Source organism: Sus scrofa, chromosome 7 (genome assembly GCF_054392235.1).
Source record: "Sus scrofa isolate SSC_HxYL_T2T_F1_AM1 chromosome 7, Sscrofa_HxYL_maternal_Yorkshire_Landrace_v2.0, whole genome shotgun sequence".
In the NCBI taxonomy this organism is placed as follows: Eukaryota; Metazoa; Chordata; class Mammalia; order Artiodactyla; family Suidae; genus Sus; species Sus scrofa.
In genome coordinates this window covers 118,453,139-118,476,148 of record NC_139389.1, presented here as the reverse complement: position 1 = coordinate 118,476,148, position 23,010 = coordinate 118,453,139, and the positions used below count along the sequence as shown (strand labels likewise).

General features: G+C 36.6%; 1 long non-coding RNA gene across 1 annotated transcript; it reads right to left on the bottom strand.

Annotated features, from left to right (window-relative positions):
• Nucleotides 1-14,143: 14,143 nt before the first annotated feature.
• On the bottom strand, nt 14,144-22,753 carry LOC146401873 (uncharacterized). Its single transcript, XR_014811498.1, has 3 exons — nt 22,606-22,753; nt 22,432-22,515; nt 14,144-14,356 (listed from the first exon to the last, which is right to left on the bottom strand). It is a non-coding gene; the product is annotated as an uncharacterized LOC146401873 (long non-coding RNA).
• Between the last annotated feature and the right edge of the window lie 257 nt (nt 22,754-23,010).

Genomic DNA, 23,010 nt, shown 5'->3' with positions numbered 1-23,010 from the left:
AACAATAGAAATTTATTTCTTTCAGTTCTGGGGTCCAAAAGTGAGGCATCAATGAGGTGGAGTTCTGGTGAGAGAACTTTCTGGCAAAGAGGTAGCACCTTCTTGCTGTGTCCTCACATGATAGAAAGGGCAAGAGAGCCTTCTCAGGCCTTTTTTAGAAAGAACTAACCCTATTTCTGAGGGCCCCACCCTCGTGACCTAATCACCTCCCCAGTGCCTCATCTCCTAATATAACCTTGGGGGTTACAAGATTTCAGTGTAGGAATTTAGCGGGGATACAAAGTTTTAATCTACAGCAAGAGCATTCAGTGTAATTTCTTTTACAAGAAGTTTGTGGGGCAAGAAAAAAGGTAGTGAGTAGAGTTGAAGAAAGGACCATGGAGAGATTGGCATGTAGAGGACAGGGTGCAGAAAGCTTGAATATGTGACTGTCCTATGGGGAAGGATTAATGGGTACTACAGGATGGAACACCTTGGACTCTGAGCTGCTTAATAAGCATAACTGCTCTCTAATTTCTTCTTCCAACCCCTGGAGGGCCTAGCCCACTGCCAGGAACATAGAGATACCAGAAATAAATACTTGAACGTAGACTGATGATTTTAACAGCCCTAAATGTCACCATCTGGGTTCCAATGAATACAGTCTCACCATAATCTGAAACCTTGGCTCCCTGCAAAAAAGAGCCCTGTCCTGAAGAAGCATGTACACATTCAGCATGGAGGGTCTCTGTCTGAGTGCTGATCAGACTCAGCTTTGCAAACTCAGGCAGGACCGGAGGAGGTAGCTGCACACCATGGTTGAAGTTGCAGGTTGCCTGCTGCTTCTTGGCGATAGCTGTCAAGGCTGATAAAACCTGTCCTGCCTTCCCAGCCTCTGCAGCCATTTAATAGTAAAAATACATCACCAGAAGAAACACAGTCAAGAGGTTTTTGGAGATGGATGCCTTTCTTGCATATCTCTTTACTGCAACTTAAATGTTGAACCATTCCCTGGAAGCATCCTCATCCACCATCCCCCCAGGAACTGCTTTGGATCTCACTTCCTTAGGCAAGTCTAGTGGGTTTGATGACCATTGTGCCATCTTGCAGTTGGAGAGATTAAAAAGCCGAGAGGTCAAGCATAGGAATGCAAGGCAGTGTATTTAGGTAAGATTTAGCAGCAGGGCAGTTCAGAATGGCCACATGTACTTGAGTTTCTAGACCTGCCTGTCACACACAAAAAAAATTTATTTCCTTTCAAACGTCAAAAATCATAACAATTTTAAAAACAACTTGAATGACCGAGCCAATGGCTGGTTTGATTCAGGTTCTGAAATGAGATGGTATAAAATTAGATAATGTTGTGTTACCAACCCTTCTTTTTGCTTTGGAATGAGAAAAATCTTGTTTACCCAAAGAGTTGTGCAATCCTAGGTTTTTCAAGTTTTTATTAGTCAAGGAGGATTAGGTCCAAGAAATAAATTACTTTAATGAGCCCTCAAGGAAAACACGTACTCTGAGAGGAGAGTATGTTTCATAAATGGGATAGACACAAATGAAATTCAAGTTTTCAAAGTTACAAAATAGATGTGTGCAGAAATAGTTATACAATCAGATACTTGTCCCCAGACCTCACTTCTAATGTTATTATGTTTTCTCTCTTTCTCTCCAGATCTTTCTGTATGTGTATGCATTTTTATGCCTACTTAATTCTCTACACTTTCTTCTCTTTCACCAGTTGTAAATAAATATAGATGACTTTTTATTTATGTTGGCTGGGATTTATTGTGCTTCCTGAATCTAAAAATTCAAGGTTTTCCTCATTTTGGAAAAATGATCGGTCATTATCTATTTAAATTTTGATTTTTTACATTATGCTCTCCCTTGCAATTCCAATGAGAGAAATGTTACAATTTTCCTATCTCTTACCTTCTCATAGTTTTCATCTCTTTGCCCCTCTCTGAAGCATAGTACATCCTTTATTCCCAGCTTAGTTCCCTAATTTTCTCTTTAGTTCTGAACAATCTCAACTCACCAAAGCTCATTTTCCTATCAGTTTGTAATTTTTGCAGTGTGAACATTTGTTTGATGGGTTTTAACTTGGGAATCCTGTGAGGCATAGACTACAGTTTGTTTTTCCAGGGAGAATTTGCTTTCATTTCTCCCAGGATACCTGTAAGTTTATTTATTACCTTGAGATGGTGAATATTCAGAAAGATGGATTTCTTTCTTTCATCCAGATCAGGCTGAGGCAGAAATATTTATTCTCAATGTATCATTTTGTATATCAAAGAATGTTTTCTGGACTACTCTTTTACTGATGGTGTATACTTTAAGGGCCCTGGCTTTTTGTTTATGTTTGACTGAAGCATAATAGCTCTGATTCTGTTTTGTTTAGATGCAAGGCTTCTATATTTGGTCATCTACATGAACTCTGAAACCCAAGAGCCAATTTACTGAAATTGGTAAATGCCTTCTGAAAATCCATAACTTTAGTCCTGTTTACTATACTTGTTATTATTGTTATTTTGCTCTTTGTTGTTGCCAACCCAAATATTTTCTTTATTTTCTGAAGTCTTTTGTGAATTATCCTCTTCCAGTTCCAGGAATATGTGATTTTTCCCAAGCAAGGATTTTAGGGTAGAAATTACCAACAACACTTCACACTTATATTTATTTATTCATGCAGAAACTTTTAAATACTTGCTATGAATCACAAACTTCAAAAACACAGAAAGAAGAGTGGAAAAGTTCACTCTTGGGAGTGAATGAGCTATGAATTCTCAATGGTATATTCTTGATTGTTTGTTTTATGAGACAAGGATTTACTGTATAACACAGGGAACAATATACAATATCTCACTGGTGCATTTTATACAACAAAGGGGAGCATTTGTAGACGGCTGAGCACTATGTTGGTGTTCTACCAATTACCCCAAGAGACTGAGTTTAGAATAGGATTTTCTTTCTCATAGAAAGATGTTATTTTCTGTGTATTAGACAGATTAAGATAGGTTTGATGTCACTTGGAGAACCACCCAGACACCATATTTCGCTTGTTTATTAATGTAACTTATGGTATTAAGCCGTTGAGTTTCCGGGACTCTTTAAAAAGAACATATGTTTGCCTTTAATAGCCCTCACCCCTGCTGACTCTTCTAGTTCCTAGCCTTACTTACTCCAGTGCCCAAGACTGTAGATCCTGGAGCAGACCTTTGGGTTCATATTCTGCCTCCTCCATTTCAGTGAGTTACATAAACTTTGCAATTTAATTTATTTTTCAATGGGATAAAAATATTCTCTACCACATAGGATTGGTGTGAGGCTAAAGAAATTAATAGGTTCCAGTGTCTGGAGTGCAGTAAATATTAAGTTAATGTTGGAGTTCCCGTTGTGGTTCAGCTGGTTGAAGACACTACGTTGTCTCCGTGAGGATGCACATTTGATCCCTGGTCTCGCTCAGCAGGTTAAGGATCCAGCATTTCCACAAGCTGTGGCATAGGCTGCAGCAGCAGCTGCAGCTCCGATTCAGCCTCTCACCCAGGACCTTCCATAGGCCACAGGTGCAGCTGTAAAAAGAAAAAAAAGTTAAGCAAATGTTAACTGCTATCATACCACTTTCTCCATTTTATTCCCATGGTTGTCTGCCCCATTTTGCATTTAAATTTGAGACCCCTATGTTTAAAACTATAAAATTTCGAAAGACATCAAACGTGGGAAAAGAGAAAATGGTTAAATGACAGCAATAATAATAAAATTTGTAAATAGGATATTATGAGCACCCCAGAGAAAGCCTGTAACTTGAGAAATCATGTCAAATTTGACCCAAGAAGTGGCAAAAAAACCCAAACAAACAAACAAACAAAAAAACAAAACCAAAACCAAGCATCGTAAAGTGTGGGAGAGAACATTCTAGGTCCAGGAAAGATTTACAAGAAGAAGAAATGGCCCAGTAATATAATTCTTTACTTTCTTCTTTCAGAAAGCAGTTCTTGAATACCTTCTAGATGCTGGATATTGGGGATTCAAGTTGAATTAGAAAGGAATCTGCCATTTAGGGGTCATGATGCAGGGGCTGGGGCATAGATGGGTATATAATGAGGAAGCACAAATGATATGAGAAAGGAGAACGGAGTCCTCCAGTATAGTGGGGAGAAGGCTGGAAGTAGAAAGTTCATGAATGGAGGCCACAAGGGATCGAGATCATTGGAAATATGTAAAAATTACATAGATGAAAACCCGAGAAGGGCCGAGTGAGGATAACCCCAGAAAAAAGAGCATGGGAAAATGTTTTAGGATTGTGAAAACTATGATAAGTTCTGAACTGGCAGTAGATGCGTGAATTATGCGGATCCAAAATAATTCTTAAATTTCTATATGAAACATTTAGAGATTATTAGTGATTTTACACAACTTTACTCTTTTTTATGATTTCGTAGTAGCTGAATGTGGTAGTAGATAGTATTGTCCCTTTGCACAGATGAGAACATGAGGCTCAGAAACTTGCCGAGAAAAGTTTGCATTATTAATAAATGCTAGAAAGCTTCTTCATATTTGTTGTGAAAAGTACAGAGAGCATATAAGATACGAAGAGGTTTATTTGGCCCAGATGAAATGTCATGTTAGGCAAGTTGGATAAGAACATGAAAGACGTTCATCTTGGGATCAGTGTCAGCATAGGAGGGAAGGTCATTTGCTTAACTCACAAGGGATGATCTGAAGAGCCAGTTTCCCTGCCTTTGGTGTCTTCTGGAGCCACTTTTCCAATCTTTTCCAAAAATTTGTGGACCTTGGTAGAATACCCATTCTTTCTAAAGCTCAATGTTTAGGTGGAGAAAACGGCATTCACACTAAATGTGTTTTGTTGTTGTTGTTTTTTATCATTTCCTTCCAATTCAAACTAATGAAATTCTCCAGGACTTTCAGGAGGCTGACTTAACATTTCTTTCCATCACCTTTCCTCCACATATCTAAATACATATTTCAGCTTTCCCTTGAAGTTAGAACATGTTTAAAAATAAAGTTAAAAAATGATTTCATTACCCAAAATTATCCACTCTACCAGTGAGGGAAGTTTTCAAAGCATGTTAAATGCTTTATACAATTCAGGTACAATAAAAACATTTTTAAACATTTGGAAAAATAGTTTGCTTTGGATAAGCATTTTCCCACTGGTATCTGGTAAAGCAGGACTCTGTCTTAATTCTTTTTCTCACATATTTTATGTACTTAGAGGAATCTCTGTTAACTTAAATGAAATTTGACAAATGGATTTAGCAGATGAACAGATGCATTTAAAATATAGCAGATGGATCTTGATTTTCTTAGGTGAGATGATCTATATCCATTTTATCAAGTTACAAGGATGCTGGAATATGAGGCTCCAATGGTTCACAAAGAATTAGAAAATATTGATGGTATCCTGCCATAGATTAAATGGACCTTAACATTTTATTAAAGTTGAAATATACATTTGGGGCATTTGAAAGTGTTTCTTTTATTGGTGAGAATCATATTAAATGTAAAAGCAGGAGTTCCCACCATGGCTCAGTGGAAACAAATCTGACTGGCATCCATGAGAACGCAGGTTTTATTCTTGGCATCACTCAGCGGGTTAAGAATCTGGCGTTGCCATGAGCTGTGGGGTAGGTCGCAGATGTGGCTCAGATCTGGTATTGCTGTGGCTGTGGTGTAGGTGGGGAGTTACAGCTCCTATATGACCCCTAGCCTGGGAACCTCCATGGGCTGTGGATGTGGCCTTAAAAAGACAAAAAACAAAACAAAACAAACAAACAAAAAAACATAAAAAGTTAAGCAAGCTTCCAAAGCACTTGAAGTTTGCAAAACATAAATTATAAACAGATTCGTTTCTGTAGCTTTTAGTTTAAAGATGTGTGACCTTTGTGATGGCTAGGCAGGAATTATTTAGAAGCACAGAATTAAGGAGAATTACTCGTTAGAAAATTCAGGTCAAAATAGTTAAGTGACCTAGTGAAAAGGAAGCAACGTCCAAGCTTTAAATATAACCCAGGTCCTATGAGTTCTTTTAGAGTATCTGCCCCTTCCTTCTGGACATAGAATTGATTCTTCCTAAAAGGACTATCAATCAGTTCAGGAATTAGCAGTTCCTACAGAACTTTGTCTATGGTATCTGTAATACTAAAATGCCAGTTCTCTAAACCCCTCCATTTCCCAACATTTGCTTATCAAAACATAAGTTAAGAGGGTGCCCACTCATTAAACCTTAGATAACTTGTTTTCCATTCTTTTCCTATTATTTTGAGAAGTTTTATTTTCTCTTTAAGTAATCATAAGGTCACTACCTAATATATAATATTAATTTAAGCCCGTGAAACTCAATTCCAAACGTGTGCCAAGCACTAGTAAATAAGTGACTTGAAGATTTACCATAATACCATTTTTTATCATTATGTTTAATTTACATTTGCGATATTTAAAGTATCTGGGGATTACGGCTAATGTATTTTTCATCAATACCATGAGTAAAATGTTTTAAATTCATTGCATATATTCACATTGCTGTTTATATTACATAATTGTGTTATCTCTATAAAACTTCAGTTTGGAAAAGTTGGCTAACTTTTGCATGAGTGAAGGTATTGCTAGCCACAGGAACAAACAAACTACAAATCTTAGTAGCTTCACACATAAAAATGCTTGATTATCTATTACTGTATAAAAACCAAACTCATAATTTCTTAAGACAAAAATCATTGAATCTTTCAATATTCTCTGTGTCAAAATCTCCAGCAGTCTCAGATCATAAGGCTTATCTATGCAGCTAGAAGGTCTAGGCTGTTCCAGTCACATTTTTTTGGCCCTGTTTTTGGCCACCACTGTGGTACCCCACTGATCTAGGTCATGCTTCTTTACATGGTGCCTGGCTTCCCTGTGGGGAAAAACAGTGCTGCTAAATCCTTGTAAGGCTTAGTCACAGAAGTCACAGAACATCACATCTGCTGACTTATATTGACCAGTGGAAGTCAGGACCATTTGAGATTCATATGATGAACCAGATACTGCCTCAGGATGGTAGAACTGATGAAGTCATATTACAAAAAAGGCATGACTGGATGCTAGAAACGAGGAAAGGTCTCAATTCACTAACATATGTTCCTGCCCTAAAAAAAAAGCTAGAAAAGAGAAGAGCATAATAACCCAGTATAAGCAGAAGGAAGGAAAAATGACAAAGAAAAGAAAGAGAATAATGAGGTTGAAAGAAAAATAGTGAAAAAAAAACAATTTAACAAAAACAACGACTGTTTTAGCAAATGTTATAGCAAGACTGGGGAAAAAAAATAACAGGAATGAAGGCACAAATCATCAATATAATGAATTTAAAAAGGGGTAGCATTAACGATTCCATGGCCATTAAAAAGATAATAAAACTACAAATAATTTTACACTTATAACTTTGACATCTTAGAAGAAATGGATGAATTCCTTGAAACCCATAAAAGTATCAAAATCTAATCAACATGCATTAGATAATCTGAATAGCCTTAGAATCATTTGAAAATTGAATTATAATTAGAAACCTCTGCACAATTAATCTCTAAGCCCAGATAGTATCATGGGAAAATTCTATATAAATGTATAAAATTACTATAAATTTTATAAAATCTCCTTGAGAATATATAAGAATAGAGAATACTTCCTGATTCATTTTATGAGAGTGTATTAATTACCCTAATACAAAAAAATAGAAAAGGAGAGTACAAAAATTAAAACTACAGCTCAATATCTCTCACGAATTTAGGCACAAAAATGAGCAAAGTGAATCCAATAATGTATAAAAAGTATTCCACATCATAACCAAGTGGGATTTATTCCAAATATACAAAGCCTCTCTGACATCCAAAATCCAATCAATGCAATCCATTGTATCAACAAGCAAAAGAAGAACATGCATATGATCTTATCCAATGATAAAGTCCAACACCCATTCATGAGAGAGAACACTCAGCAAGTTATGAATAGAGGAGTCTTACTGCAACTTGAGCACTTATGAAAAATCTATACCTCACATCACACTTAATAGTGCAAGACTGAATACGCTAACAAAAGGCATAATGCTCACAATACTCTTATTCAACATAGTTCTGAATGTTCTAACCACTTTGATATGGCAAGAAAAAGAAATAAATGTCAAACACACTGGAAGGAAGTAATAATGTCTCTATCTGTTAAAGAAGTTATTTTCTATATCAATATTCATTCCCAAGAAATCTACAAAATTATCTCCTAGAACAAATGAGTTCAGGAAAGTTGTAGGACACAAGATTTACATGCAAAAGTCAATCACATTTATATATATTCACAATGTACGTGTGGAAACCAAAATTAAAAACAAACTACCACATACATCTCTCCAAAAGAAGGCAAATAATTAGATAAGTGCTCAAAAAAACATGTACAGGATCAGCATGCTGAAAATTATGCTACCACTACTGGTAGAAATCAAAAGAGACCTAAATAAATGGAGGTACATGTTGCTTTTATGAACTGAAAGAGTCAACGTAGTAAAAATGTCAATTCTACTCTGATTTATCTATATATTTAATAAATTGCTATCAAAATTCCAGCAAGGACTTTTGTAGAAATAAATAAGCCAATTCTAAAACATGTATGGAAAAGTACAGGCCCTAGCACTGCAAAAACAATCTTGGCAAAGAAGGATAAAGTGGGCAGAATTTATCCACCTGATATGAATTTTACTAGGTAGCTGCAGTAATCAAGACAGTGTGGTATTGTCAGAGGGTTAGACATGTAGATGATTGCAATGGACCAGAGAACTCAGAAATAGCTCTACACAAAGATGCTGAAATGATATTGATGAAGAGCCAAAGCAGTTCAACTCAGAAAAGATAGCTTTAGCAACTTGACCTAGGGGTTCCTGCTGTGGCAGGTTAAGGATCCAGCATTGTCACTGCAGTGGCTCAGGTCGCTGCTCTGGAATGGACTAGATCCCCAGCTCAGTAACTTCCAAATCTGTGAGTACAGCCAAAATAAATAAATAAATAAATAAATAAACCTTGACCTAAAACCCATGTCTTGCACAAAATTAACTCAAAATGGATCAGAGGCTTAAATATAAAGATTAAACATGTTTTCTAAAAAAGAAAAGACTTGAGAAAAACCTTGCAGCAAAAGTTTGGGGAAGAATTCTTAGATTCGACACCAAAAGTCCAATCCATAAAAGCAAAATTTGATAAATGTGATCTTATCAAAATTAAAAACATTTGCTTTGCAAATGCCTGAAAAGAATCGAAAACAATCTACATATTGGTTAAAAAAATTGCAAATCACATATCCAATAAAGATCTAGTGTCTAGAATATATATTAAAACTCTCAAAACTCAATGGTAACAGGCATTTCACTGAAGGGGGTATTACAAATTAGTATATGAAAAAGTGTCCCATATCATTAGTTATTAGGAAAAGTATAAGTTAAAACCAAAAGAAGTTACCACTACTTACCTATCAGAATGATTAAAATAAAAAGTAGTGATAACATCAAATCCTGGTGAGAATGCAAAGAAACTAGCATTCATATATTGTTGGTGGTGATAAGGTAAAATGGTACATCCATTCTGAAAATCTTTTGCTTTGCTTGAAAAAAAAAACAAAAAACAGGCAACTACTATCTCTCTCAGTAATTGCATTTCTGGACAGTTACTTAAAAGAAATGAACACTTATGTTCACACAAAATATCTGTACCCAAAATTCATAGCAGTTTTATTCAGAATAACCCCAAGATTGGGAATAACCCAAATATTTTTCAACAGGTGAATGGTTAAACTGTGGTATATCCATACTATAGGATACTTCTTAGCAATAAAGAAGGATCAATTGATAGATGCAACAACTTGGGTCCATCATCAGGGAATTATGGTGAGTGAAGTACCACTGCCAAAAGGTTACATACTATATGATTCCATTTATAAAAGTTCATTAAAACAATGAAATTTAGAATAAGAGGACAGGCCAGTGGCTCTTAGAGTTTAGGGATAAATTTGGGAGAAGAAAGGTAAGTGTGTCATAAGAGAGCTACCCTGGGGGACACTGGGGTGATGGAAATGCTCTGAATTAGACCGTGGTGGTGATAGATGAATCCACACAAGTGATAAAGTGTATACAACTACAAACACACAGAGGCACACACACATCCACACACATCATATACACCTAGAAGTAAAACTGTTGAAATCTGAGTAATACTGGTAGATTACATTGATATCAGTATCCTTCCTGTGAAATCACACTAATCTTGCAAAATGTTACCACAGGGGGAAATGGTAAAATGTATGAGAAATCTCCTTACAAAGTCTCTTACAATCGGTGTGTACCTAAACATGGGCGATGAAAGGTGGAAGGGATTATTGTAAGCACAATCTACCAGCAAAAGCTTCTTTCGTATTCATGCTAAGTCCGGCATGGCCATGGACACTTACGATTGGCAGAGAATGTCCTCCAATGGTGATTTAAATTTCTTCCTTCTTGAGGCACCATCATTTGTAGCACACAGCTTCAGTATGAGTTAGTACAAGTGGACTATATATATGATATGTATATATGAAAAGGTTTGAGGCTTTTTCATGGGTCAGACCTAGAACTGTCCAAATTTGCTTTCTATTTTACTATTATTTTGAGAAAATTTCATTCTGTAGTTAAAATAATTATGCCGCCTGATGAATAACTATTTCAAAACCCAAAGCTCAATTCTAAAAGGATGCCAATAATTGTCAAAATGTGAAGCTTGATTATTTGGCAAAATAAGATTTTACCATCTAGGTTTAATGTAGGCTTGAGACATTTGATTTTAAAAGACATAGATTCCACTTATCTGTTGAATGGAACCTGCGAGTCACTGAAGAAAACCCCATCATTTGACAATACTTAACTACAAGGGAGAAAAGGTCATGTAATCTTACTGGGTCCAAGAAACTGCAGATTTCAGAAGCTGTGGTCATCAGTGAATAGTCTCCCATACAACAGTTTTTGGCACAGATTATGGAGAAGTTTGGGTCTATGGTTATTTTGTATTTTCTGCCCTAAAAAATGTAATAAAAGAATAGCACCAATAATCAGGTGGTAGTTTTCCCTGGAAATATCTATAATTTTCAGGCACAAGGTGCACATCAGCAAGTCTGAGTACCATGCAAGTGTCCCAAGTTATTGCTAATGCCCTCAAGAGCTACACACCACATAAATTAGCCCACTAAAAAAATCATTGTCATTATGTTTAAATAAGAACTGTAGACCTAGAAATAAAAATTAGCAATTTTTAATATATTATTGCATTACTGTATTTTTTGAAAGGCTGTTAACTTGCTAATAAGAAAACCAGCTGCTTTCCTGTCTTGTCCATTGGCATGAAATATTTTTTCCCATCCCCTCACTTTCTATCTATATGTGTCCTTTGCTCTAAGGTGAGTTTCTTGAATAGACATTTTTCCAAGGAAGATGTACCGATGGCCAACAAGCACATGAAAAAATGCTCAACATCCCTGATTATTAGAGAAATACAATGAGACACCACTTCACACCAGTCAGATGGCCATCATTAATAAGGCCACAAATAACAAATGGTGGAGGGGATGTGAAGAAAAGGGAACCCACCTGCACTGTTGGTGGGAATGTAAGCTGGTACAACAACTATGGAGATCAGTATGGTGATACCTTAGAAACCTATACACAGAACTACCACATGACCCAGCAATCCCACTCTTGGGCATATATTCGGATAAAACTTTCCTTAAAAAAGACACATGCACCCACATGTTCATTGCAGCTCTATTCACAATAGCCAAGATATGGAAACAACCAAATGTCCATCAACAGATGATTGGATTCAGAAGATGTGGTATATATACACAATGGAATACTACTCAGCCATAAAAAAGAATGAAATAATGCCATTTGCAGCAACATGGATGGAACTAGAGAATCTCATACTGAGTGAAGTAAGTCAGAAAGAGAAAGACAAAAAAAAATACCATATGATATCACTTACATCTGGAATCTAGTATATGGCACAAATGAACCTTTCCACAGAAAAGAAAATCATGGTCTTGGAGAATGGACTTGTGGTTGCCAAAGGGAAGGGGGAGGGAGTGGGGTGGTTGGGGAGCTTGGGGTTAGTAGACACAAACTATTGGCTTTGGAATGGATTAGCAATGAGATCCTGCTGTGTAGCACTGAGAATTATGTCTAGTCACTTATGATGGTGCATGATAATGTGAGAAAATAGAATGTGTACACGTATGTGTAACTGGGTCACTATGCTGTATAGTAGAAAAAAAAACTGCATTGGGGAAATAACTCTTTAAAAATAATAACAAAAATTAAAAATTAAAAATTAAAAAAATAAATAAAATATAATATGAGACCTAAAGAAAAAAAAAGAAAAACAAATTTGAGGAGTTCCCATTGCGGCTCAGCATTAAGAACCCAACTAGTATCCATGAGAATTCTGGTTTGATCCTTGGCCTTTCTCAGTGGGTTAAGGATCTGGTATTGCTGCAAGTTGTAGCATAAATTGCATACGTGACTTGGAACTGGCATATTGCTGTGACTGTGGTGTAGGCCTGCAGCTGAAACTCCACTTCTACTCCTAGCCTTGGAATTTCCATATGCCACAGGTGAGGTCCTAAAAGGGGAAAAAAAAAAAATATATATATATATATATATTTTATTATTTTCTCAAGTAGAGGAAATAGTTAACTGGAGTTTTAGATACTCATAAATAGTGCCTCCTAACATTCGCCTGAATCTAAAACAAGAGAAATACTGTGTTTATAAGATCTGTAGTCAAGTTTATATTTCCATTTTGGGTCATAGTAACCAAATACCTGTATCTCTGGTATTCGAACACATACATGATTAGGTTCTTTAATAATCCTTTTTTGTTATAAATAAGTATGGGGTGTTTATTTATGTAATTTGAAACTAAAATAAATCTCAACCAAAATGCTATTAGCTGAAAACTCTAGTAATTGTATGAAATTTTAATGGATACTATTCACATAGAATGCCTTAGTTTCTCTACAAGTTGTACTTATTACAAATCATGGAGCCAGGAAGTATTTTAAGAGCCCAAACAGAGACTCTCAATTAAATATTTAAGCCAATAGCTCAGGAAAACAAATAGTTCATACATATATCTAGTTTAAATATTTGACAACTTGCGTTAAATCATAAGACTCATATCTAAAAAGAATATTCCACTTAGGAAAATAAATTGATAGGACTGAATTTTAGCTTTTATCTCAAGAACAGGTTTCTTTCTAATGTATAATGTTGCAGTGAAATATACACAAAGCAAAACTTGTAGACACCTATGTGATAAACAAAACAGGCAACACTTCGTTAATGCCCAGTTTTCAATATGTACTTCACAGACTTGAATTTCGGTCCTATTCAGTAAATGCATTTCTTCTCCCAAAGCAATCCCTTTTCACATATGTCTCCAGATATCATTATCAAGACTGTCCCTAAAGGTAAGCTAAGTGGTCACATATTTCATATAATTTGAGATCTGATATTGAAAGATAGTGTATCTCAAAATACATCTTCCATCTGCTTTCCAGAGTCTGTGAAATTGCATTGTTTCAGGTTTATCCTTTACTTAGGGTATTCATGTTTCGAAAATCACTGTTAAAATGCCATTAACACCGAAGGTGATTTTGCATGACAATATTACTACATCTTTTTTAGATTGGTGTCTACAATCCTACAGTCTTAGGATTGGCTAAAATCTTTGGAAGGCTGTTAAAAGATTATATTTGGGCATAAAAATACATAAAAAAAACCTGTTAGAAGTGTGCGGTACATTTGAACCAATCTGAAATTTAATTAAGACGTTCATACAGCTTTCTTAGCCTTTATAGATCAAATAGACGAGGATAACTAGAGAATTTGAATCTCACATTAGTATATTTGATTTAACATATGTATAAAACTTTGTACCCCACAAATGGAGCATTACAGAACGGAATTAGTCAGCTAAAGTTTTGTTTGATGCCTAACGACCTGTCCAAAATCTGTGTTGTATAAAAACAAAGGCTTATTTCTCATGTGACTTGATATCATTTGAAACTCTTGTGCTAATTTCAGCTGTACTCATTTCATGCCTGTTTAGCTTGTTTAAGCATCAACAAATTTAGGATGAGCTTGTTTAAGCTTAGAATCTTGAGTCAGGTCTGTTTCACATGTCCCTCAGCCTCTTTGCACCCAGGGGTAGTGGTCATACCTTCTCTTGATGACAGTAGCAACACAAGTAGCAAGTGGAAACACAAGTGAATGCTTCTTAAGCCTTGAGGTTGCAGCCAGTTCACTACTTCCACCTATATTCTGTTGACCAAATAAAACAAGGCTGAGCCTAAATTCAAGAGGACTGGTACATGTACTTTATACACTTTGAGCCAAATCAAGTCACTGGCCCAAACTCAAAATCAATAGCGTATGGAAGCGAATTCTTCCAATGGGAGTATGTGCTAGCAGTAAGAGAAGAAGTAAATAGTTTTTAATATTAGTGTACTACAGGAAACTTTTTACCTATCCATAGAGTGTTCAGCAAAATTAATCATAAACTCTGCAACAAAGTGAACCTAAACAAATACCCCAAGGAAGGAACTTTATAGGTCACCTTTTATGACCATGAAGCAATATGACTAGATAAGATTCACAAAAATATACAGCAAAAAAGGAAGTTCTACAGGACTTCACAAATTTTATCCTGTAATAAAAGAAGGTAATCACAGAGGATCACTATGTTTCCAGCAAGTTGCTGAGCAGTCAAAGCATATGGTTTGTTTAAACTGAAAAAGCTTTTCGCTTAAACTCTGTTAACGACATAGAGAAACTTAACTGAGTTGCCTAAAAATGCAATAGGTTGCTGGGAAGATTGTGTTTTACCTGTCACGGGAGGGACTCTGCAATGTCAATCCCATTGATTATTGGGGGTTATAATAAAGTGTTATTCATCCACAGCAAACTAAAATAAATATAGTGACTTTTCTATAAAGTTAAATTTATTCAACTTTAAGAACTGTCTCTTATCTGTTTATTTTTTTGGCCACACCCATGTCACGTGACAGCTCCCAGGCCAGGGATCAGACTCAAGCCTCAGCAGTCTCCTGAACTGCTGCAGTGACAATGCTAGATCTTTAACCCACTGCACCACTGCAGGAATTTCAAGAACTGTCTTACTATGAGATTTGATTTTTCCTGTATTAATTGTTAAAATGTCCCACCCTCATTTTTAATGAAATGTTTGTTGAATCCGGCAAGCAGGGGGATATTTTTTTGAACGTTGTCAAGTGTTATACAATTTTAATTGTTCCTAAAATCCAAAAGACTGAAAGTATTCGTACAGTTTTTACACTTTTTGTTTTGAGCGCTCAGGAAAGAAAAAACGATATTGGCTGGTTTGCTCAGTGTTGGATCTTTGGCCACAGCAGCCTGTATTTAGGTGCCCAGTGATTATTGTGTATAGAAGAAATGGCCAAACACTCTGCTGGCAGAGACTGGCTAGAAGCTCATTGAATCTGTTTTTCCTTCTTCTGAGGAATAACTGTCCTGCCTCTCCCAGCCTCCTCACAATTAGGTGTAGCTGTAGACAGTGTGAGCACTAAGAAGTGGGGACAGTGATGCTTGCCACACCAGAGGCTGCCCTTTCAGTTCTCTTCATGCAAGAGACTCTAGAGTGCTTTCTTCTCACCTCCATTGGTCAGATCTGGTCACTTTGCATTTACACTTCTATTTCTTGCTTATGAATGCGGGCAGAGCCACCTGAGTCAGAGAGCACGAAGACTAAGACATTGATTATGATACTAATTAAGGAACCCTCTGGTGGCAAGAAAAAAAAAGATAAAATTTCAGTGTAGACTGGGGGAGTCTTACTGAGGACACAGCCAGTGTCTCTTATACCTGCAGCCATGGCCGGAGGAACAAGGCGTGGCAACTATTTCTCTCTCCCTCTGGTCTTTGCTCTGAACAGAAGACTAACATGAAATTCTACTTAAAAAAAGAATCTCATGTCATTTTAACAATTATAATACAGGCCTGTTTTTGGCCAATAATTGAGGCAAAAAATACTGATTTCTCTTCTTACAGTGTTAGGGTGGTGGTAAAAACAATTTCTAAAAGTACTTTTAATGAACTACTACAGGCATATGTCTACATAACTGAAAAATGTAAGCAGAAATGACAGCCTAAATATTTCTTATTTCCAGCAGAAGGGCTTACGCTCAAGTCTGTGCCACTGAAATTCTGTGGAACAGATACAGTGTTTCCTCAGTAACTTCCTGAGTTTATGTAATAGAGATTTTGGGTTTTGTTCTGTTTTGTTTTTAAACATTTTTTGGCCACACCCATAACATGTAGAAGTTCCCAGTCTGGGGACTTAACCCGTGTCACAGCGGTGACCCAAGCCACTGAAGCGACAACACTGAGTCCTTAAACTTCTGCACCACTAGAAAACTCCCAGTCACGGTTTTAAGTATAAGATTACTGCTAAATTACCTAGTACCCTGAATTTTACACTGCGTTGGGTTTCTGCTTTTTTATCTTTTTCTTTTGGACATGGAAGAGCATCCTTCTTTTAATAGCCTGTCAAAGCCTACTCAAAAGTACCATTCATGGACACTCACACCTGTTAAAATACTGAATATCATTTAGGAAAGAATATCTTTCTCTCTCTGATGCTCTTTTCATCAGATGATTGGGTGGTTATAACGGTAGAGAAATTCAGCCAAATTATTATATCCATTCTTCTCTCAACTAATTTACCAACTTGATTTCCATTATTTTCAGGTTAAAATATTTTTTTTTTCCATTTCCAGCAGATTTCAAATTCTCTCATCACTCACACATCAAACAGAATCTAGTTGTGAATGCAGTTCATAAGCTGCTTAGAGGAAAGTTCTAAAAGATTTTCTGTACTGATATTCTGAAATAAAAGATGCATGAATGTCTTGCCTAGCAGATGATCACTTACTGGAGCTGAAAAATAATATCCTGATAGACTGGATACTTTTGGATAATGGCTTTGTGGCTCCAAGAAAGAAACCTATGGCATGGGCCCCAAATGAAATATATGGGCCATATGCAACAGTATTCTAGCCATACCAGAGACCTGAGAGTAACAATAACATTAATAGCTACGCTTTATCAAGGGTCTGCTCATTCTGAGTCATCTCTAACTGTCTGCAAGTTGCAAGTATGTTCCATAGTTCCTGACTTACAGATGGAGCTATGGGAAGATAAGTAACTTGCTCAAGGTCATAGAGATGGTAAATTGGTAGGCCGGGATTCAAACTCAATTTCTGGTCTTTTTTCCATGGAACCGTGAAGAATATCTGACAAAGTCATGCAATGATAGGATGGCCGAAATGCTTAGTTGAAGCAATGCTGGTATTTATTTGGCTGTACATAGTCTTCTTTCATAGAACCATGTGCAAAGTATATTTTTCTTTCAAAAAGCTTCAATTACCATACACTGTGGGTTTAAGTCAAACTGGCATATAAATTGACCTGCATTTTTCTGCATAAACATTTAGGTTTGGATTTAATGTATAGGTTTACTCATCCAGCTGCTCCTCTAAACAGTTGCAGCCCTGGGGCTGAAGTTATCAGAATCCAGCTCTCTCCCAGAAAAGTCACTTCTTAGGGCTTAACCAGAGCCCAAGACGTGGATAGAGGTCTAGGTTAAAGGCCTAACCAGCTTGAAGTTGGTTTCTAGCTACCACTGAAGCTTAGACTTGGAAAGACATTGATGATCCCCTTATTGAATTCCCTTATCTTGGAGAAAACATTCAGGTCTAAAAGGTAATGTGCTGTGCTAGAGACCACATTATAAATTAGCAGCAGGAGTTCCCCTTGTGGCTCAGCAGAAACGAATCTGACTAGTATCCATAAGAAGCGGTTTCGATCCCTGGCCTCCCTCAGTGGGTTAAGGATCCGGCGTGGTTGTGAGCTTTGGTGTAGGTTGCATTCATGGCTCGGATCTGGCATTGCTGTGGCTGTGGCATAGGCCATGTAGCTGATTCGACCCCTAGCCTGGGAACCTCCATATGCTGCAGGTGTGGCCCTAAAAAGACAAAATAATAATAATAATAAATAAATTAGCCGCAAAACTTTAGTGGTTTGATGCCTAGTGATGTGCACTTTCTGTTCGTCTTTGAGATACCTGCTATCTGGATACTGAGAAAAAGGCCCACTATTTTTATGTAAATTGCTTCATTTTTCCACATGCATACCATGGCTGGTGAGAATCACAGGAGCCAGGAAAGACAGATACTGAAACTCTGTGCATAAAAAACAGCTTGATCGCAGTGTGTGTGTTTTATTTATCACTTTTATCACAATTCTTGGAATTTTTTTTTTAAATGAATCATGAAGTCTTTGCTGATGGTATTTGAGTGGTCAGTTTTTGGGGATTTTTAAGATAGCATCACTCAGAAGCTTATGCAAGAGTTGGATTCTTATGGAATATTCCACTTCATGATGCGGCAATAGTGAAGGTGATTTTAACGCAGGGACTGGCAGATTGAACCCAGTGTGTGTTAGTGTAAATGTTTAGTACTCCTGCACTCTGTGAGGTCTGAGGAGGCTCAGTGTGCTGAACTAATCAAAAGAACCGAAAACTTAACTTCATATTGTTTGGTTTTTTTTCCCCCAGATACTTAGCATGATAACATTAATATATTGCTTTTTTTTTTCTTATTTTTCCCAAAGATACACGCACACATTCACATTTGCATGTAGTTTGGGAGGCTTAATTACAAAAAAAAAGTTCCAAGCAATTATAAATGTATTCTCCAGAGTAATGAAATACATCTCGCATATTATGTTCTGTGCTTTCCTCCACATTAAAATCCCTCCTCTCTCAAATCATGTACCCCTAAAAAAGAGGAAAATTTATTTCACTTTTTCCTCATATCCATTAGTAAAACAACTATCATAGTGATAACTTTTTCACACCACCATAAAGTAACATAAAATCTAAAAATATTCACAAAAAAGGGAAGACAGAGAAAAGTTGATGTCATATTTTAAATAGACTTTTGTAAAATTCTACGTCGTTGAGAATTTTTCTCTTCTTGAGGGAGGCAAAGGGGGAACTATTGAACAGACGCACTGCAGCCAGCAGCCGCCTCTCACAAAACTGTTAGTCAGTGTCAGCAAATGAAACTGACAAAAGCATCTGGATGAAAGATTGAGTAATTATTTTCCTGTGTTAATGGCCCTTTATTTGTGGTTTTTATGCCTATGTTTGTTAACAGTAATTGCCTCTCCTCTACTGTTTATTTTTAATGAGTCCCTTAAAAACGGAGCACTAACTACTGTAGGATTTATTCTCATTTTGTTTACCGTAGAAAGAAAGAACCTCGGACCAAACAGGACTCCATTTCCTTAAAGGGACAGCTAACACTGAGCAGCAGAGAATACGAGAACACTAAGAAAACCTTTGGAAGTACTTTTACGGTATTTTGAAGATGGAAAAGCAATCAACACACTGCACTATTTGTGAGTTGGGTCTCACTAATCCATGGAGAGTCAGTCCAATATCATTGTTTTTCCTCTGGGTCATGATTATAATCTGGATTTCAGAGTGCCCATCGCAGAGTAGAAAATAGATTGTTTACAATACAAAACAGATCACATTTCTCAATATATTGAAATAGTCAGGATCTTCCTCCCTTCCCTACGTTACATTCAACTCCCCAAGGTCAGGAATCATGGGGTTCTGAGTTATCTTTGAGTCATCAGTACTTCGTACATGCTTCATAGATAATATATACTCTAAGTAAACAACTGTAGCTACAATTATCTTCTAGAAAGAGCAAGTAAAATGATGGTGGATCCCAAATCAGCAAAGCATATTCGATAGAACATATCTGAACTATAAGCAATTAAATTTACACTGGATATTTTTATAATTTAGAAAATGTTGATTTGTACATGTGTGCATTTGTTTCCTCAGGCCAGCATAACCAATGACCACAAACTGGTTGGCTTAAAACAATAGGAATTTGTTCTCTCAAAGTTCTAGAGGCCAGAAGTCTAAGGACCAAATGTTATCAGGGCCATGTTCACTCTGAAAGCTCTGGGAAAGAATCCCTCTGCCTATTTGCCCACCATCCTCGGCCTTGCTGGACTTGAAGCTGCATCACTGCAATTTCTGCCTGTTTCCACATAGCCATCTTTCCTCCGAATGTGTCCTACTGTTTCTCTTTTTTTAATTTATAAGGACACTGGTCATTGGAGTGGGATACCCCTTAATCCTGCATGACATCATCCTACCTATATCTGCAAAGAGCCTATTTCCCCAAAAGGGCATATTCCTTTTGTCCCCCTACCTTTACTGCAGTACATTTGACACATGAAATTATAATATATTTAAAGTGTAAATTGTGAAGGGAGTCTCACACCGAGTTAATTAGCACATTCATAACTTCACATATTTACTTTTTTTTTTTTTTTTTTTTTGCTTTTTAGGACCACATGCATGGCATTTGGAGGTCACAAATCAGAGCTACAGCTGCTGGCCCACATCACAGCCAGAGCAACATGGGATCCCTGACTCACTGACAGAGGCCTGGGATGCAACTGTCATCCTCATGGATGACATTCATTTCCCCTGTGCCAAAACAGGAACTCCAACCATCATCTTATTTTTTTTCAGTTATTAGGGTTTTCTGTGACAACTTTTAAGTTCTACTTTCTTAGCAAATTTCGGTTATGCAATATAGTGTTATCAACTATAGCCACTTTCTTCTACATTTGATCTCAGATCTGATTCATGAAAATGTGTGCCCTTTTACCAAACTCTCCCCATTTACCCCACCCATTTGTAGTTACAAATGGAAGGATTTCCTTTTTAAAGGCTGAACATGATTCCATTGTGTATATATATACACATATTTATCAATTCATCCTTTAATATACATGTATTTTTTAATAACTTGACTATTGTGAGTAATGCTGCAGTGAATATAGGGGTACAGATACCTCTGAGATAATGGTTTGATTTCCTATATATATCCAGAAGTAGGATTGCTAGATCATGCGGTAGTTCTATTTTTAATTTCTTTAGTAACCTCCATGAATTTTTCCATAATGACTGTACCAGTTTACTTTCACAACAACAGTGTATAAAATTCCATTTTCTCCATAACCTCACCTATTTTCTCTTCTTTTCAGGAATGACATCCTCACAAGTTCAAGGTGATATCTCACTGTGGTTGTGATTTGCATTACCCTGATTAGTGACCTTGAGCATCTTTTCACGTACCTGTATGCCTCTCTTGAATGTCTGTTGAGGTCCTTTGCCCATTCTATAGTTGGGTTATTTTTTTATGCTATTAAGTTGTATGAGTTCCTTTTACATTTTAGGTAACTCCTTGTCAGATATGCGGTTTGAATATATGTTCTCCCAGTCCATAGGCTGCCTTTTTGTTTTCTTGCTGGTTTCTTTGATATGCAGAATCTTTTTAATCTGATATAATTCCACTTGATTATTTTTGCTTTTTGTTGCCTCTCCTTGTGGTATCAAATCCAAAAATCATTGTGAAGATCAATATTAAGGGGATATATTTTCTTCTAGGAGTTTTAGGTTTTAGGTCATATGTTCAAGCCTTTAATCTACTTAGAATTGATTTTCATGTGTGGCATAAGACCTTCCAATGTATTTATAGTAGTATCAGAAAGAATGAAGGATTTATAAATAAAGACTTTCAATAAAGGAGTTGCAAGATCTGTACAATGAAAACCATCAAACATGGGTAAAAGAAATTCATGAAGTCACAAATAAGGCTACATTCTTTGATTCTGAGTCAATGCGAATTTTTGAGGGGCAAAATTCCACTCAGTACACCCTGGTTGAATTTACATCCTGGCCACATCTCTTTCTGGTGGTGAGACTCCTAGCAAGATACTTTTATATCAATAAATCTCAGTTGCCTTGTATATAAAAAGACAGCCATGGTATTACTATACCTAATTCATGGAGCTATAGTGAGGAGTCTCTAAACTAATAGATGTAGAGCCTTTAGCACAACTTCTGATATATTAAATGAACTTTAATAAATAGCATCTCTGAAATGAATATGGTAGACAGTGTAATAGGATTTTTACGATAATAGCCTTTGGTGTAGAACAGTGGCAAAATGCTAAAGTAAAATTCCTACATTTGGTTTTATGAAACACCAAGAAATGCAGTTATGCAAATCTCTAGAGATCTAAGGGTACAAGAGATGATGTTGAGTAGTTGTTCATAGACTTTCCCTTTGGCTAACACACTATTCTAATAGAAACTTCCCCAAAGCCTTGTTATATAGATTAAGAAATAACCACAACCACTAAAAGAACAGTAGTACTAGATAGGGTGTTTAGGATGAGGAGGTAACACAGTGAGTACTGACCTGCAGAATTTCAAAGGCCACAGTTTGAAGAGTGAGGTCAGGAGGATGGATGGCATCTCCTTTGTGGCTACTGTTTCTTGCAATCTGATTGTAATAAGAATTGAGAAACAGAGAATTAAAGATAAGAGCAGTTACATTTACCTACTGGATATGACAAGCAGAGAATGTCTTTACCTTTCTTAGAAAGCAACACAGCAAGGATAATAGCAGCCCTGCTGACACCAATCACCTTGAGAGGGATGGCTTTGTGCCCTCTCATCTGCATGTTCCGTGCATCCTTTCATTCAATCCTCACAACCCTCTGAAGGACATATTACTAATATCCCCGTGTTGCCTGAAAATAAAACTGAGGCACAGAGAAGTGAAATTAACTGATGAAACGCTCCTTTGAGTGGTAGAAAAACACATTGACATTAAGCATTCCAACACTATGGCTCGCAATTCTTAACCTTAATTAAATTAGTCACATTCTTTCCTGGTGAGTGGTATAACTTGAAGGATGACGCATCACCCAGCCAGAGGAGAGTGCGAAGTCCCTAGATAATGAGATAAGCTTACATTTCTTTTGCCAATATCATT